This window comes from Puma concolor, chromosome C2 (genome assembly GCF_028749965.1).
Source record: "Puma concolor isolate L17-30 chromosome C2, mPumCon1.1.hap2, whole genome shotgun sequence".
Lineage (NCBI taxonomy): Eukaryota > Metazoa > Chordata > Mammalia > Carnivora > Felidae > Puma > Puma concolor.
This window is the reverse complement of record NC_141675.1, coordinates 8,326,859-8,342,777: the sequence shown is the minus strand read 5'-3', so window position 1 is coordinate 8,342,777 and position 15,919 is coordinate 8,326,859. Positions and strand designations below refer to the sequence as shown.

The window sequence follows — 15,919 nt, the reverse complement described above, 5'->3', positions numbered from 1 at the left end:
TTTGCTGGCTATTGGGACTCCAGGAAGGAGTAAGGGCTTTGGAGTCAGGATCTGAATCAAAGAGTTGTTTTAAGGATTAAATAAATTAATTCATGTGCTTAGATCATTGTTTCTCACACTGTAATATGCATGCAAATTATCTGGGGAAAAACTTGTTACAATGCAGATTCTGTTTTAGCAGGTCTGGGGTGGGGCCCGAGAAACCATCTGCCTTACAAACTTGGACCATGCCAGTGGTGCTGGTCTAAGGACCACACTTTGAGTGGTTGACAGCTTAGCAAATGTTGTATGTGATAGATATATGCATTCAAAGACTGTCTGAGGAGCAGAACTGAGCTGAAGGGCACCTGGGTGGCTCAGTCGGTTAAGCGTCAGACTTTGGCTCAGGTCATGATCTCGCAGTCCGTGGGTTCAAGCCCCGCGTGGGGCCCTGTGCTGACAGCTTGGAGCCTGGAGCCTGCTTTGATTTCTATGTCTCCCTCTCTCTCTCTCTGCCCCTCCCCTGCTCATGTTCTCTCTCTCTCTCTGTCAAAAATAAATACACCTTAAAATAAAACCCCTCACAGAAAGGGTAGGAGGGCTTCTGGGTTGGAAGTAAGTGGGGGTGCCAGGAGAATGGTATGGAAGTGGAAAGAAGCTTTCCCAGACCCTGCCCTATGCATCTCTTCCATCTGGCTGTTCCTGAGTTCTATCCTTTTAAATAAATGAACCAGTGACCTAGGAAGCCCACTGTCTTCCTGAGTTCCGTGAGCCACCCCAGCAAATTATTGAACCCAAGAAGGGGGTTATAGGACCCTCTAATTGATAGTGGGTTGGTCAGAAGCACAAGTAACAGCCTGGGTTTGTGGTTGGCATCTGAAGTGTCTCGGTCAGGGAGCAGTCTTGTGGGACTGATTCCTTAACCTGTGGGCTCTGACGTTATCTCTGGGTAGATAGTGTCCAAATGGAGTTAAATTGTAGGACACCCCACTGGTGTTGGAGAGTTGCTTGGTATGGGGGAAAACCTCACAGCTTTGGTGACCAGAAGTGAAGTATTGGGGGGCACTAAGAGTACAGAGAAACGGAAGAAGAGTTTTTCCCATACAGGTGTTTCTACTGACTTTCTCAGTGAATTTCATATATATATATTTTTTTATTGTGAGTCCAGAATCATAGGAATTCCGTCAGGGGGCATTATTTGAGCCTGGAGAGGATCTCCATTTGCTTTTTCAGGTGTTGAGCCTACGTTAAATTAAAAATTCTCAGCTCGGGGGAGCCTGGGTAGTTCAGTTGGTTAAGTATTGGACTTCAGCTCAGGTCATGATCTCATGATGTGTGAGTTCAAGCCCCACTTCAGGTGAGCCCTGCTTCTCCTCTCTCTCTCCCTCTTGCCCCTCGTGGGATTTTCTCTCTCCCTCTCTTTCTGCCCCTCACTCACCTGCACCCTCTCTATCTCAAAAAAAAAAAAAAAAAAACCTCCGTTTGTTTATTTCAACCTTGCAAATAATGGCGTTCAAGCACCAACCCCACCCAAGGGCCAGCCCAGGTCCACAGATTCACAGAGGATACTTTTCCCCTCCACTCGGAATCAACACTCACCTGGGACAGACAAGTTTCCTTGCATTACTCCTTTGCAAGGAGGGTTTTTCCTGGTTTATGTTTTTACTAAGAGTGTAGACCTTTGTGGATCATAGCTTCACATGGAGTAGAAAGAGGAGTGTCTTGCCTCTGTTCATGTCTGTGGTTAAAGGTGCCTCCAGACGGCCAGAAACATCAGTGCTCACTCACATTCCTGAATTCCCTCTACCTCTTCGTCCCTAGTGTCTAATGACCTCCTTCATTTTCTTGCAAGGTCATCTTGCATTTAAAATCATGTTTCAGGGCGCCTGGGTGGCTCAGTCAGTTGAGCGTCCAACTCTTAATTTTGGCTCACGTCACGATCTCAGGGTTGGTGGGTTTGAGCCCCACATTGGGCTCCTTGATGATGGTGCAGAACCTGCTTGGGACTCTCTCTCTCCCTCTCTCTCTCTCTCTGCCCCTTCAGCACTCACTCACTCTCTCTCAAAATAAACAAACTTTAAAATAAAGTAAAATTATGTTTCTAATGTTCTATCTAGCATCGTTAGTGGTTTGTAATGGAAGGGTTTTAGATTTTCTAATCTCCCGTTTTGCTAGAACAGAAATCTCATCTTTTTCTAAACTCACAGTGCTCAGTAAAGATGATAAAGTGTGACACACACCATGCAGCAGGCAAACCACCAAGATTGTTTGCCTTTCTAAAGGGAATAAGAGATTGGATATTATCCACATTAAGGTGTCTTGGGGATAATATTGCTCTGGGGGCTTTACCAGTAAACACTTAGAGGAAAATGGCATCATCAGGAAAGGTTCCATACAGTACATTCCTGGGAGAATTTTCCTCTTAGAACAGTGATAAGAACTTGCATGCACCTGTCAGAGGGTAGTTTCTGTCCATTTGAGACAAACAAAAACACTCCATTGAAGATCAATGTAATGATAATTGTTACAACAGCTTAAAGTTGCATAAAGGGCATTGTTTACAAAGTCCTTCTCTTGTATTTATTTGGGGCCCCTTTTGACATATGTCCTCCAAGGACCCCCGGGTTAAGGAGCTATACCTGGGAGTACTAGGGTACCTCCTCTAGGATCAGAAGCCCCCACACAACAACAAGGCAATGAAGCCTTCTTTAAGAAGGCTTTAAAATTTTTTTTAATGTTTATTTTTGAGAGAGACAGAGCACAAACAGGGGAGGGGAGAGAGAGAAGGAGACACAGAATCCGAAGCAGGCTCCAGGCTCTAAGCTATCAGCAGACAGCCAGGTGCAAGGCTTGAACTCAGGAACCATGAGATCATGACCTGAGCCAAAGTCGGACGCCTAACTGACTGAGCCACCTAGGCACCCCAAGAAGGCTTTTAATAAACCACCTGGAATCCAAGATCCTCTGTTTTGTTTTGTTTTTTTTCTTCTCTGAATTTAGCTTCATCACACATGCTGAGTTCTGTGGGGAAACTCGGACTCTTTGAGGGTCACTGGCATTCACCAAACTCAGAATTCTCATGCAGTACATTTTGCCATAGATTCAACCCAAGCCCTTCAGAGTTCATGTCCAGCACCCTTTCATTCTCAGTAATGGCCCATCCAATAGGGTCTTAATGCAGAAGTGGTTATTGGGAGACACCATCCAACAGGGAATGCTGTGAAACTCTCTCCATCGCCCCACAATCCTACCGCCCAACACAGGACTTCTCCAACAGCAGGTTCTCCCCAGCCTCAGGTCACCTCTGGTACAGGGACGGTGGCCTGGTTGGATGACACTCTAGCTCTCAGCAGACTGATGCTAGGTACCTGGCCATCAGTAGCCCCCACTGTTGCTCTTTTTTTAAGTTTCATTTATTTAGGTAATCTCTATACCCCACGTGGAGCTTGAACTCACACCCCCTAGATCAAGAGCCAACCGGACTCCCCCAGTGTTGCCCTTTTTGAGCAGGGCAAACATAGAGAGCAGGTCTAGGTTAGATGGGTATTTCGGGGACTGTCAGGAATGACCTATTGCCATGCTGTATGCTCCACACAGGATGGGATCTTTATTCTTTCAATGCTCTGATTCCTGATACCAAAGGTAAGGAACATTCATTTATCTTTCCTTATCTAAAATCTTCAGTTCCTCTCAATCTTGCCCAATATAAAGCCTAATGAGATTTTGGCCTTTTTCTTAACACCCTGACATGACCCAGAACGTTCCAAGGCACAGTTATAAATAATCACCTAACATTTCAATGTGGATGGTCAGTTCTTACTCACCTTCAAAATATATCACAATTCTGGGGTACCTGGGTGGCTCAATCAGTTAAGTGTCCAACCTCAGCTCAGGTCATGATCTTGCAGTTCTTGGATTCGAGTCCCACATTGGGCTCTGTAGTGACAGCTGCCTGGAGCTTGCTTAGATTCTATGTCTCCCTCTCTCTCTCTCTGTCCCTCCCCCGCTTGCTCTCTCTCTCTCTCTCTCAGAAATAAACATTAAAAAAAACTTTGAAAACATATCACAATTCTAATTTCAACCAGAACACAAATATTACAATAAACTGAGGCATATACAAAAAGTAAGAAAACCAAGATCACCTAACTCATATGAGGAAACTAAGGCTCAGAGCAGGTAAGTAATTTAGTCCAGATCCCAGGCCCAGGACACAAACTCAGGCCACCTGTACCCAAATATGTTAGCTTTACTGGTATGCCAGGTTGCTGTCTCACATTGGGTAGCTCACTTCTTTAACATAACTCCACCTTATGAGGAAAGATGGCCCTGATATAAACCTCACAGATAGTATGGAAGGCCAAGATTTTCCATGATGCCATAGCTGGAATCAGCACCAAGTTTATCAAAACAACAGAGAGATTAAAGAGAAAGAGAAGAGACTCTTTGTGAAGAGACAGAGAAGAGACTCTTTGTGAAGTGATTACCGTCTTTGATTCGTTTTTTACTTTTCAGACCTCCTATTAATCTGATTTAGGGGACACACACACACACACACACACACACACACACACCTGAATAACCTAAGAGAAATGTGACGTAAGAAGGCCGGAGAAGTCTCTCTAAACGGAGACGAAGCGTCTCCAGGGGTGCGGTGCTCTGTCCTGAAGGGAGTGCAGGAGAGACACAAGACAGAAGACAGCCAGGTGAGGACTCTGTCCAGATAAACCCATGGCCCAGATAAGCAGAGGTCAGATAAACAAGCCTGTCCTGCGATCAGCTGCCTCTCCTGAGCAAGGTGGCCAGGGGTCAAAGAACAAAATACATACCTGTCCCCAGGGCAGGTTTGGTTTCTCCAAGCATTCAGGCAATGGTTTATCAAGAATCTGGCCCTTTATTATTTTTTTAAAGTTTATTTATTTATTTTGAGAGATTTATTATTTAAATTTATTTATTTATTTTGTGGGGTAGGGGTGGAGAGAGGGAGAGGGAGAGGGAGAGAGGGAGAGAGGGAGAGAGGGAGAGAGGGAGAGAGAGGGAGAGAGGGAGAGAGGGAGAGAGGGGAGAGAGAGAGAGAGAGAGAGAGAGAGAGAGAGAGAGAGAGAGAGAATTCCAAGCAGGCTCTGCACTCAGAGCCTGATGCGGGGCTTGAACTGACAAACTGGGGGATCATGACCTGAGCTGAAGTCAGACACTTAACCGACTAAGCAACCCAGGTGCCTCAAGAAGCTGACCCTTTAGTTAGACTGAACCATGACCAATTCAGCTCTCAGCCCCACCCTGCCACTGACTCAGGGACCCTCATGGAAGGCAGAAGTGGCTGCCCGTCAGCTTTCCTTGGTGTCGCAACCATACGTACGGTAAAAACAAAAGCAACAACAACTAGCATTTATGAAGACTTAGTATGTGCCATATTCTTCATATACACGATCTTGACCTGCCCACAACTCTGAGGTAGTTATTGCTGTCATCGTACACTATGGAAACTAAGGGTCAAGGCATGAGATGACCTACCTCTAGTCACGTGGCTGGTAAACCTCTAGTCACGTGGCTCGGACTCGAACCAAGGAGTGGCCAGCTCAGGCGCCTCCGTGTCACGGCGGCTCACTTTGGCTGTCACCTTCTTTGTGCCGGCTTCTTTCCCCAAAGAAGAGCAGTGGCTGCACTGGGAGACTGGCATTACCACTTTCTTCTTCCTTCTCTCTCCTGCCACCATTCACCCCCCTGCACACTTGGCTTTTGCCGGTGGAATCCAGGGAGTGAGACCCAAATTTGGAGAGTCAAGCCCATCAGTCTCTCATTCACCCATTGTGGGTTTAGGACCCCAGGTGATTATTTACTTTTCAGATGATGCCCCTGTTCTCGGCAGAAGCACAGACTGAAAAGGGTTCCTAAGAAGATTCTCAGAGTGTGTGTTTGTTATGCATTTTGTTGTTTCCACAGCATGCAGAATTTATGAGCAGTGAAGAAATCAGCCCCCGCTGCAGGGTTCCTTCAGTTCTTCCAGCTGCCAGTTCCTCGTGATGCAGAGGTGTCTCTGCCAAATCAAAGGATATTTAGAACAAACACTCCATGGAATATTTGTAAAATAATGTGATAGGAAGACGAAAATCCCAGCCTCAACTGCTGTGAAAACACCAGAGTTTAGATTGCCTGACACACCAACAGGCTGATATCCCCTCTCACTTCCTCTCCTTTTCCAAGTCTGGCTACTGAGATCGTTCTTACATGCTCTCAGGGATCCTCAAGGGCGAGTCAAGATCTATATGTCAGTGATGCCATTTGTACAAAACTTGGCATCTCTAGGACACACAGAATCTTCCACTTCTGAGTCCCAAATTGAGTGTAAATTCTGCTAGGTTAAATGAGACAAAATGGCTCAAAATATTCTTGTGTCTACACCATCCCCATTCCTAGGTTTGGCCTGAAACAAACCAGTCCCAGAGCCCAGAACAGTTTCCCAGAATACATGGTGCTTAGGGAAGGGCTAAATCTTTGTGGGGGGAGGGGGGGAGGGGGTGCATAACCCCCTCTCTAAAGGGGGTGGCAGGTGAGGAGACTTCTTTTCAGCCTGGTCCTTCTACCCCTTCACCACCCCTATAACCCACCATTGCAGGAGAAAAACCTAGAGCTTGCAGAACACTTATCTGGAGCTGGGACCCTTCAATGTCAATTAATACCAGAAATCTTTATGGTGCAACTTAGAATCAGAAGGGAATTGAACCCTAAGAATAAAGTTATGATCGACAAGGAGTAAAGTCAGAATTTTGTGTATGTAGGGAATAGTCATCTTTTTTTATAACATTGAAGGAAATAAATTCTCACAGTAGTGAGATATATTTAATTTTGTTAGTTTAGAAGAAAACAAGCAACAACACAGGTTGGAAACCCTTCCCCTGCCAACATTCTGTATCAGGGTTCTCCATAGAAACAGAACCAACAGAATATATGTGTGTGTGTGTGTGTGTGTGTGTGTGTGTCATAGGTATGTATGTAAACAGAGAGAGAGAGAGAGAGAGAGAGAGGAGAGAGAGAGAGAGAGAGACTTTAAGGAATTGGTTCACACAATTGTGGAGGCTTGACAAGTCCAAAATCTGCAGGGTTAGGCCAGCAGGCTGGGGACCCAGGGAAGAGTTGCAATTCGAGTCTATATGTGACTTCCCAAAATTCCCCCTTCTCCTGGGAAGCTCAGTCTTTTCTCTATTAAGGCCAACATTGCTACTTACATTTCTCACTTCCACCACATCGTTCAGGAAGAACCAGAGTACATTCTCATCTTTGACAGAGCTGAAGGACCTACCCTTACTGATACTGAGCCTATGCCCAAAACTAGAGTGCAGGAAACGTGGTAAAGGGAAGGGGGAAGAAATCGGCATTAGAAAGGTCCTATTAGAGGAACAATAGGATGTATGGGTGTCAGTAGGACTCAGGCCCCAACCCTGAACCTGTTGTTCAGGTGAGGGCTTATGCCATGAGCTAGACATGCTGGACAAGAAGCATGCCATCCAATGCATATTAAGCTTTATGTATATCAGATCACATTTTCCAATGGCTCTATAACTGTATCTAGATCAGCTGATAGCTAACCAAACCCCAGACATGTGAATGAGCCCAGCTAACATTGTAGAGCCTACTTGCCAACCACCGCACAATAGCAATCGCAATAAATGCTCAGCGTCATATGTCACCGCCATTTTGTGATTGTTACGCAGCATTTCTGTGGCAATAGCTAACTGATACACTGACTCTCCAAGTCAAAGAACGGGCTGACAAATTCAAATGTTGACAGGGAAAGGCAGGTAATATAATCCTGCAAAGAGGTAAAGTGGAATCTCTATTAAACTGGAACATAAATGCCCATCCGAAGAGGACAGCTGGTACTCAGTTCAATCAGTCATGCCACGCGGAAATGTCTATTCAGTGCTATTGCATTAATGTTTCAAGAGATGGAGACTCAGGTGTTTGTATGAAATGTATTATCTTATATGTTTTCAATACATTTTCTTTTCCTCACAAAACCGGGCAAGAGTAACAAAAATGCAAATTAAACCTCCACTGAGATGCAATTTCTCTTTCCATCCAAAAGATTAGCAAAAATCTGGAAGTTCAACAATATACTCTGTTGGGGAAGCTTTGGGAAAACAGGCACTTTCATATATTGCTAGAAGGAAAGCAAAGCGCTCTAACCCCTATGGAGGAGAATTTGGAGATATTTAGTAAAATTACATATCCATTTACCCTTTGATCCAATAATCATACTTCTCCGGAATTTATCCCAAACATATACTGCCAAAACTACAAAAGAGATGTATGCATGAGGCTGCTAATTGTGGCACCACTTATAATAGCTAAGGCAGAAAACAACCAAATGCCACAATCAGGGACTGGTTGAATAAATCATGATACATCCATATGACAGAATAGTCTACAACTATAATAAGGAACGAGAAATATCTTCATCTTCTACTATGGAGTAAGTTCCAAGTTACACTGCTAAAATGATTTTTTAAAAAAACAAGGTGCAGAAAAATGTGCATCTTATTCTATTTCTTTTTTTTAATGTTTACTTATTTATTCTGAGAGAGAGAGAATCCCAAGCAGGCTCTGAACTGTCAGCACAAAGACTGACATAGGGCTCGATGTCACGAACCGTGAGACCATGACCTGAGCTGAGATCAAGAGTCGGATGCTTACTTGACTGAGCCACCTACGTGCCCCCATATTCTATTTCTGTAAAAAAGGAGGAGATATATACAAAAATATATATACATATTGATTCAATTTTTCAATGGAAGAGTAAGCCATACAAACATTTTAAACGGGTTTTTATAGGGGAAAGGAAAGTATAGGGTAGGTGAGGCAGAAATAGAAGCTAGACTTATTTGGGGGCGCCTGGGTGGCGCAGTCGGTTAAGCGTCCGACTTCAGCCAGGTCACGATCTCGCGGTCCGTGAGTTCGAGCCCCGCGTCAGGCTCTGGGCTGATGGCTCAGAGCCTGGAGCCTGTTTCCGATTCTGTGTCTCCCTCTCTCTCTGCCCCTCCCCCGTTCATGCTCTGTCTCTCTCTGTCCCAAAAATAAATAAACGTTGAAAAAAAAAAAAAAAAAAAAAAAAAAGAAGCTAGACTTATTTGAATATATTTTGGTTCTTAGATATATCTTTAATGCCATGTATTTTTATAAATAATTTTAAGACACAATTACATTTTAAAATATTAATCCCCAAATATGAAAAAAATAAAATGAAATAAGTGAACCTAACAGTGCACCCACTGTGGTGGCAAAGCAACACAGAAGTGGGGCACCTGGGTGGCTCAGTCGGTCAAGCATCCAACTTCAGCTCAGGTCATGATCTCACTGTTCATGGGCTCGAGCCCCACATCGGGCTCTGTGCTGTCAGCTCGGAGCCTGGAGCCTGCTTTGGATTTTGTGTCTCCCTCTCTCTGCCCCTCCCCTGCTGGTTCTCTCCCAAAAATAAATAAATATTTAAAAATAAACACAGAAGCTACAGCAGTTTGTACACTCTGAGTGGAATATTTACTAAGCACAAACAGAATTGTGAAAACAACAACTACAAAAAGTAACTGTTCAATAATAATATTGGTGGTGGTTGTGCGTGCGTTTGGAATTGTAAGACCACTCTATGGGTAAAGTGGGATAAAAGTGCAAAATAATTACATGATATTCCAATTCTGTCATCCATGCTGTTTTGGAGAACAAGGATTGTGGGTGTGGAAAGAAAGAAATGAGGATATTAGAAAAGTTTAAGTAAAAAAAACCACACGATCCTGAAACTGAAAAAGAACATTGGTTCAAATTCATAATGTATTTTATGATGATAGAAAGAAAGAAAGAAAGAAAGAAAGAAAGAAAGAAAGAAAGAAAAGAAAGAGAGAGAGAGAGAGAGAGAGAGAGAGAAAGAAAGAAAGAAAGAAAGAAAGAAAGAAAGAAAGAAAAGATAGATGATATTGAGGATAGATAGATAGATAGATAGATAGATAGACAGACAGACAGACAGACAGACACTACCCATACTTCCTAGTTCCATTGCCAAGGCCAATAGCAATGAGTTCTCTTAGAGCTCATATTGCAATTTCTAGATAGCATTTCTCACTAAAAGGGACCAAATCTGCTTAGAGAAATAGCTAATCTCAGGTCTGCTCAGGAAATAAATGAAGAGCCTAAAACAACCAACTGTATCAGAAAACAAGAAAATTATCAAAGACTGATGGTGTTATCTCAACTTGCCAAAGTTCCCACTGGCCAAAGATGGGACAATCTGAGCATCAATAATAATAATGATAATCTTGGGGTGCCTGGGTGGCTCAGTCAGTTAAGCACCCGACCTTGGCCCAGGTCATGATCTCATGGTTCGTGGGTTCAAGCCTCGTGTCAGGCTCTGTGCTGACAGCTCAGAGCCTGGAACCTTGCTTTGGATTCCGTATCTCCCTCTCTCCCTGTCCCTCCCCTGCTTGCATTCTGTCTCTCTCTCTCTCAAAAATAAATAAATGTTTAAAAATTGAAAATAATAATCTTTAAAAATAATAATAAAATTAATGCTAATAATCATTGCGGTAAATTAAAACATCAAATATGTTTAAATTCATGGGTTCATTTTTTTTAAATAAGACAATTGGAAGAATGCAAACATTGACTAGATGTTCAATAATATTCAAGAACTTATGGGTAATAATGGTAATGGGTAATAATGGTAATGGACATTATGTTTTTAAGAGTCCTTATGTTTTAGAGGTATATACTGTCAGTCCTAATGATCCACTGTTTCTATATTTGTGGATTCCCCTCCTCACTAAAATTTATGTGTAACCCCCAGACCAACACTCTCAGCTTTTTTGCAGTCACTCATGGACAAGGACAGAGCGGCAAAAAATTTGAGCCACCCTGACGTGCACCTTCCCGGCTCAGGTTGGACAAGGGTGTGCTCTGCCTTCTTGTTTCAGTTCTCCTACTGTAAGCACGTATTCTTTCTGTGGTCTATTTAATGTCACATTTTTGTGATTTTGTTGTTTTGTTGTTAATCTCACTGTTTAAAATCATTAAGTGCTGAAAAACAATCCAGTGTTCCCAAGGGCAAAAAGGCTGTGATGTGCCTCATGGAGAAAATACAACTGTTAGAACAGCCTCATCCAGGCTTGAGGTATAGTGCTATGGGCCGTGAGTTCAATGTCAGTGAATCAACAATGTACATTAAATAAAGTGTCTTTAAACAAAAACACATGTAAAACAAGGTTATGTATCTATTGGTTGAAGACATGTGGCCAGAGGCTGGCAGGAACCTCTTTTCACTGTGAGTAATAGTTCAGTATTTGCTAATTCAGTGTTCACAGAGACTTTATAGAACATAAAGACACAATGTTTATGATGTAGAACATGAAGAAACAACAAATAACAAGAATCAACCTACTGAAATAGTTGGAGATTATCTAAGACAAAAATACCGTGCAAAGAGAATGAGATATACCTGCCGGACTGAAGTGGATTTACCGGGCCGTTTTAGCCTCTTGTCTATTTCATTCTCCTTTACTACCGCACAGAACAGAATCTTTTCCATTTCAATCATTGCCCTATTGACAGACGTTTGAGTTGATTCCAGGTTTTCACTGCCAGGATCAGTGCTGCAGTAAACATCTGCACAGGTGTAAAAGTTTTTCTCGAGGAGACGTGGAGAAGTGTAATTGCTGAATCACCCGGGAGGCACATTTTACATTTTAATAGGTGCCGCCGACTTGCCTTCAAAGTGGCTGTACCAACTGATACTCCCACCAACAGTGTGCACAAGTCTGGGTTTCCCACACTCTTGCCAACACTTAATTCCACAAGTATTTTTGGAATCTGGATCCTGTGTGAGGCACTAATGAGGTTATGGGGGGTGCAGAGGAAGCAACGTGGAATATTCGCTACAGGAGACACGGTATCACAGCCCCAAAGACAAAATGCTTATCCTCTCCAGAGAGTCACAGAACAGGGTGATGGAAACAGAAAGCAAGGCAAGGATGTTCAAATCTCATCCAGTGGCTCACAAAAATTACTTAATTAGCTTTGGAGTGCTAATTTGGGCCAAGATATGACAGATCGGTCTGGCCCAAGACTGTATCGAGGGCAAATCCTGTTTGCTTAATTTTACAAATAAATTGCTTTTTTCCTTATTACAGATGGATATATATTTGGCTGCATGCATCCAAAAAATAAATAAGTAGACAACCCTTAAAATGTGCATGCTATTTAACCAAGCAATTATTTTCTGCCTATATCTTAGGGAAATTAATCTGAAAAACTTACAAAAATGCAAGTGCAAGAATATTCACTCACAGCATTAATATCCCCAGAAAATGGAAAACTACCCGACTATTCAAAAATAAGGAATTAAATAACAACGATTTTGAACAGTCAATTCAATAGAATGTTAAATAAATTAAATGATTAGGAAGTATTATGCAACCATCAGAAATGATTTATCTGTCGTCATGGAAAGCCATTTGGAAAGCAGCGGGTATAGTGTTAAAAAAAAAAAAAAAAAAAAGCAGGGCACCTGAGTGGCTCAGTTGGTTAAGCGAATGACTCTTGATTTGGGCTCAGGTCATGATCTCACAGTTTATGAGATCAAACCCCACATCAGGCTCTGTGCTGACAGTGTGGCCCCTGCTTGGGATTCTCTCTCTCCCTCTCCCTCTCTCTGCCCCTCCCCTGCTTGCACGCAAGCTCGCTCTCTCTCTCTCTCTCTCTCTCTCTCTCAAAATAAACTTAAAAGAAAAAAAAAAAGACCACCACCAAATATGTGCCGCGCACCCACTGTGCGCCAGGCACTGTGCAGAGAAAGTCCTAACAGCTGCAGGCAGTTTCCTTGCTTTCCGAGCTGAGCTGTTTTCAGCTTCTCTTGCCTGTCTCGTGGACGATATAGACAGGTTTCTCCAGCCTGGATCTGAGCAAACCGCTCACTGTTTGCTACCAAGCTCCCTGTGACTTCACAAGCACTGCTGGATTGCTTCTAATTCTTACACTGTGTACCACCATGCCCCACTTGGTTAAAGTTTCTGCTTTCCAACATCATAGGACGTTGTAGACCAGTGCAAAGAGAGTCCATCTTACCCACAGAACCAGCAGAGCTCTCTCTCCCAAAACCATTCTCTGAGGGAAGGCTTCTTGAACGCGGCCCAGGAATGTAATGGGGCTGACTCAGCATCCCTGTTTTGCTTTTTCCGCACCTGACTTAACATCATCTGGCTTCAGTGCGCCCACCGGCAAGATGAACACCACAGCTTTGATGTAAAGTGAATCACAGCCATGCAGATGATGCCTGGTGCATAGTAACCACCTCCAGATATTATTCCTTTCCCCTCTTCTATTTTCGTGTCAAAGATCAGTTTTCTGGGGCGTCTGGATAGCTCAGTCGGTTAAATGTCTAACTTCGGCTCAGGTCACAATCTCTCAGTTCGTGAGTTCGAGCCCCGCGTCGGGCTCTGTGCTGACAGCTCAGAGCCTGGAGCCTGCTTTGGATTCTGTGTCTCCCTCTCTCTCTCTGCCCCTCCCCCGTTCATACTCTACCTCTCTCTCTCTCTGTGTGTCTCTCTCCCTCCCTCCCTCTCTCTCTCAAAAATAAACAAACATTAAAAAAAAATCCGTTTCTTTGCAGAAGTCATTAGTATGAAAAGTAGACATGTGGTACTTTAGCTGGGATGTTCATTTTCTTTTTATCTCCTAACTTTAAGGAAGAGTGGTCTGGCCTACCCAGAGATTCTCTGAAAATGTTCACCAATACGATCTGATGGTTAGCAGGTGATCAGATTCTAGAGGTACAGATAAATCAAGGCTCCTTGCTTCTTACAAATAAACAGACACCAGCACATGCACAAGGGCAAGGGTCTGCCTTACCTACTGCTGAAACTCAAAGCCCTTGTCTCTGCTCCTGGTCTCTCCAGCGTAGGCAGTGGAGTGGGTGGGAGACATAGGAAGGGGGGCACAGAAGAGAACCTGAAGGAAACCACAGGCATGTGACTCAGGATTGGTCAATCAGACGCTTCCATCCACCTGGCCTCAGTGATGACTCAGAGAGTAGGCAAGTCAGGCCAGTGGTTTGCCATTCTATGACTTTCTTGGAACGATTCACAAAAATAAGTTCTCTTCTTTCTGCTCAGGTAGTTCAGGTGGGAGAATATTAGCCTACATGTGTTGGGAGCCACTGTGTTGAGAAATTCTGCCTGGGGAGAAAGTCTAGCCGAGTGATGGGAAGAGAGAGACCACGTCCTAATGATATTGTATGAGTCTACTGGGTCTAACTTTACCTGAAGCCAAATCCATGTCTGGACTCCAGTTCTATGAGGCTAAATGAATATCTACAGCACCCCCCCTTCCTCTTTCAGTGGAGGCTCTCCCTAAAGAAGACCCTGAAATAAGCATTCATCTGCAATAAAAATTTATCTGAGAAGCAAGCCCAGAAAACACCAGCAGGGGAATGGGGAAAGAAGACAGGGGAGAAAAGGCACATTATTGAGCAGATAGCAGCTAAAGGCCAACCTGGGCTCAGTCCGACTCAGGAACTCCCAGACACTTTGTGGAGCACACGTTTCAGAGTCATCCTGCCCAAGGGGCAAGGGGGCTGGGGTATTGACCCACCTGTCCTGCCTAGGGCCATGTCAGGCTACTCCCTTGAGGAGTTGATAACCTTTCCCTTCCAGTCTGTCCCGAGGATAAACAAAGCAGCCCCCACCCCGGAGGCAGCCACAGGGGGCTGGCAGTCTGCAAACCGTCATTCACTGCACCAAGGGGCAACGAATGGGATACAGTTCTCTTGTATCTTTTTATTTTCTTTTTTTGCTGGGGTTACCAGGGTCGGGGGGAGGTTAAGCGAGGCTTCCTGCCGTATGCAAAGGAAAAACATCCTGACTAATATATGTGTTACTTCCACCCAAGACAGAAGGTTATCCTAGAAAGTTCCTGGGATGGAGTAGTCCTGGATTCCGTCCTTGACCTAACCCCATCCCAGACGTGACGCCATCCTTGGTTACGGGAGGAACTCTCACCAGCGATGACATTTACGACCTGCACCCACACTGACATGGCCACTGAGACACCGCGGAGTGGCAGACGTGGTCAACCCTGAAGGTTTCCAGAGTCAGCAGGCGCAGCGGCCCCTTGGCAGCCGCCCAGAGCAGCCGTCATGAGCTTATGTCTTCAGTGTGCCTCCCACCCAGAGAGTCGGGGAAACTCCAGCCCCCAGCCCTCCCATGGCAGAGTCTGAAGGGTGGGGGCCCGGAATCCAAGCTACAGTCATCACAAGTCTCCCCCCACAACCCAGAGGGATGCCTGGGACAGAGGGGGGAGAGGGCAGCCCATATGTCTTCTATCAGTTTGCTTCAAGGTGATAAATACCTTTTGTTTCTATTGTGAACGAGATCTTTCTTTTCCATTATTTTTTCTAAGCGGTTACTGTTGGAAATAGGAAAGCTATTGATTTTTGTACATTTATTTTGTGACTGGCTGCCTTACTGAACTCTCATTATTTCTAATAGTTTCTCAGTTCAATTCTCCCAAAGGGGGGCTGGGGGGGTGGAAAAAGTAGGCGATGTGACAAAACTGACAAAAACATGTGAAATCGGCCACCATTCTATTTGTTCTGAGACGTGTGAAAAATCAAGACAGAAGCAAAATCCCACTCGTGCTGCATGAGTCCTGTGTTTCCAACCCACCCTCACCCACCATTTCAGCACCCTCTACCTCAACACCCCTGGGGAACGGCCACCCCCCCCATGTGGTGAAGATCGTCTTTGAAACTCAGACTCAGAAAAGTCCTTCGTTGGGGCAAACGGTCAGACCCCAAGCCTGCCTGGACTGTCAGCCAAGGGCAGATGTCCTGGTTGCCGGGAGAGGCCCGGGACAGGGCTGGCTCTCTTCAAAGCCTGACCTCAGGTTGTTGTCACTCACTCTGGCC

At 44.4% G+C, this 15,919-nt stretch overlaps 1 long non-coding RNA gene across 1 annotated transcript in view; it reads right to left on the bottom strand.

Moving 5' to 3' along the window:
- The window catches only part of LOC147577073 (uncharacterized), a 34,163-nt gene extending 27,876 nt beyond the window's left edge, over positions 1-6,287 (bottom strand). The window contains exon 1 of the long non-coding RNA XR_015255978.1: positions 5,491-6,287. This is a non-coding gene — a long non-coding RNA (uncharacterized LOC147577073). The remainder of the gene's footprint in view (positions 1-5,490) is intronic.
- Between the last annotated feature and the right edge of the window lie 9,632 nt (positions 6,288-15,919).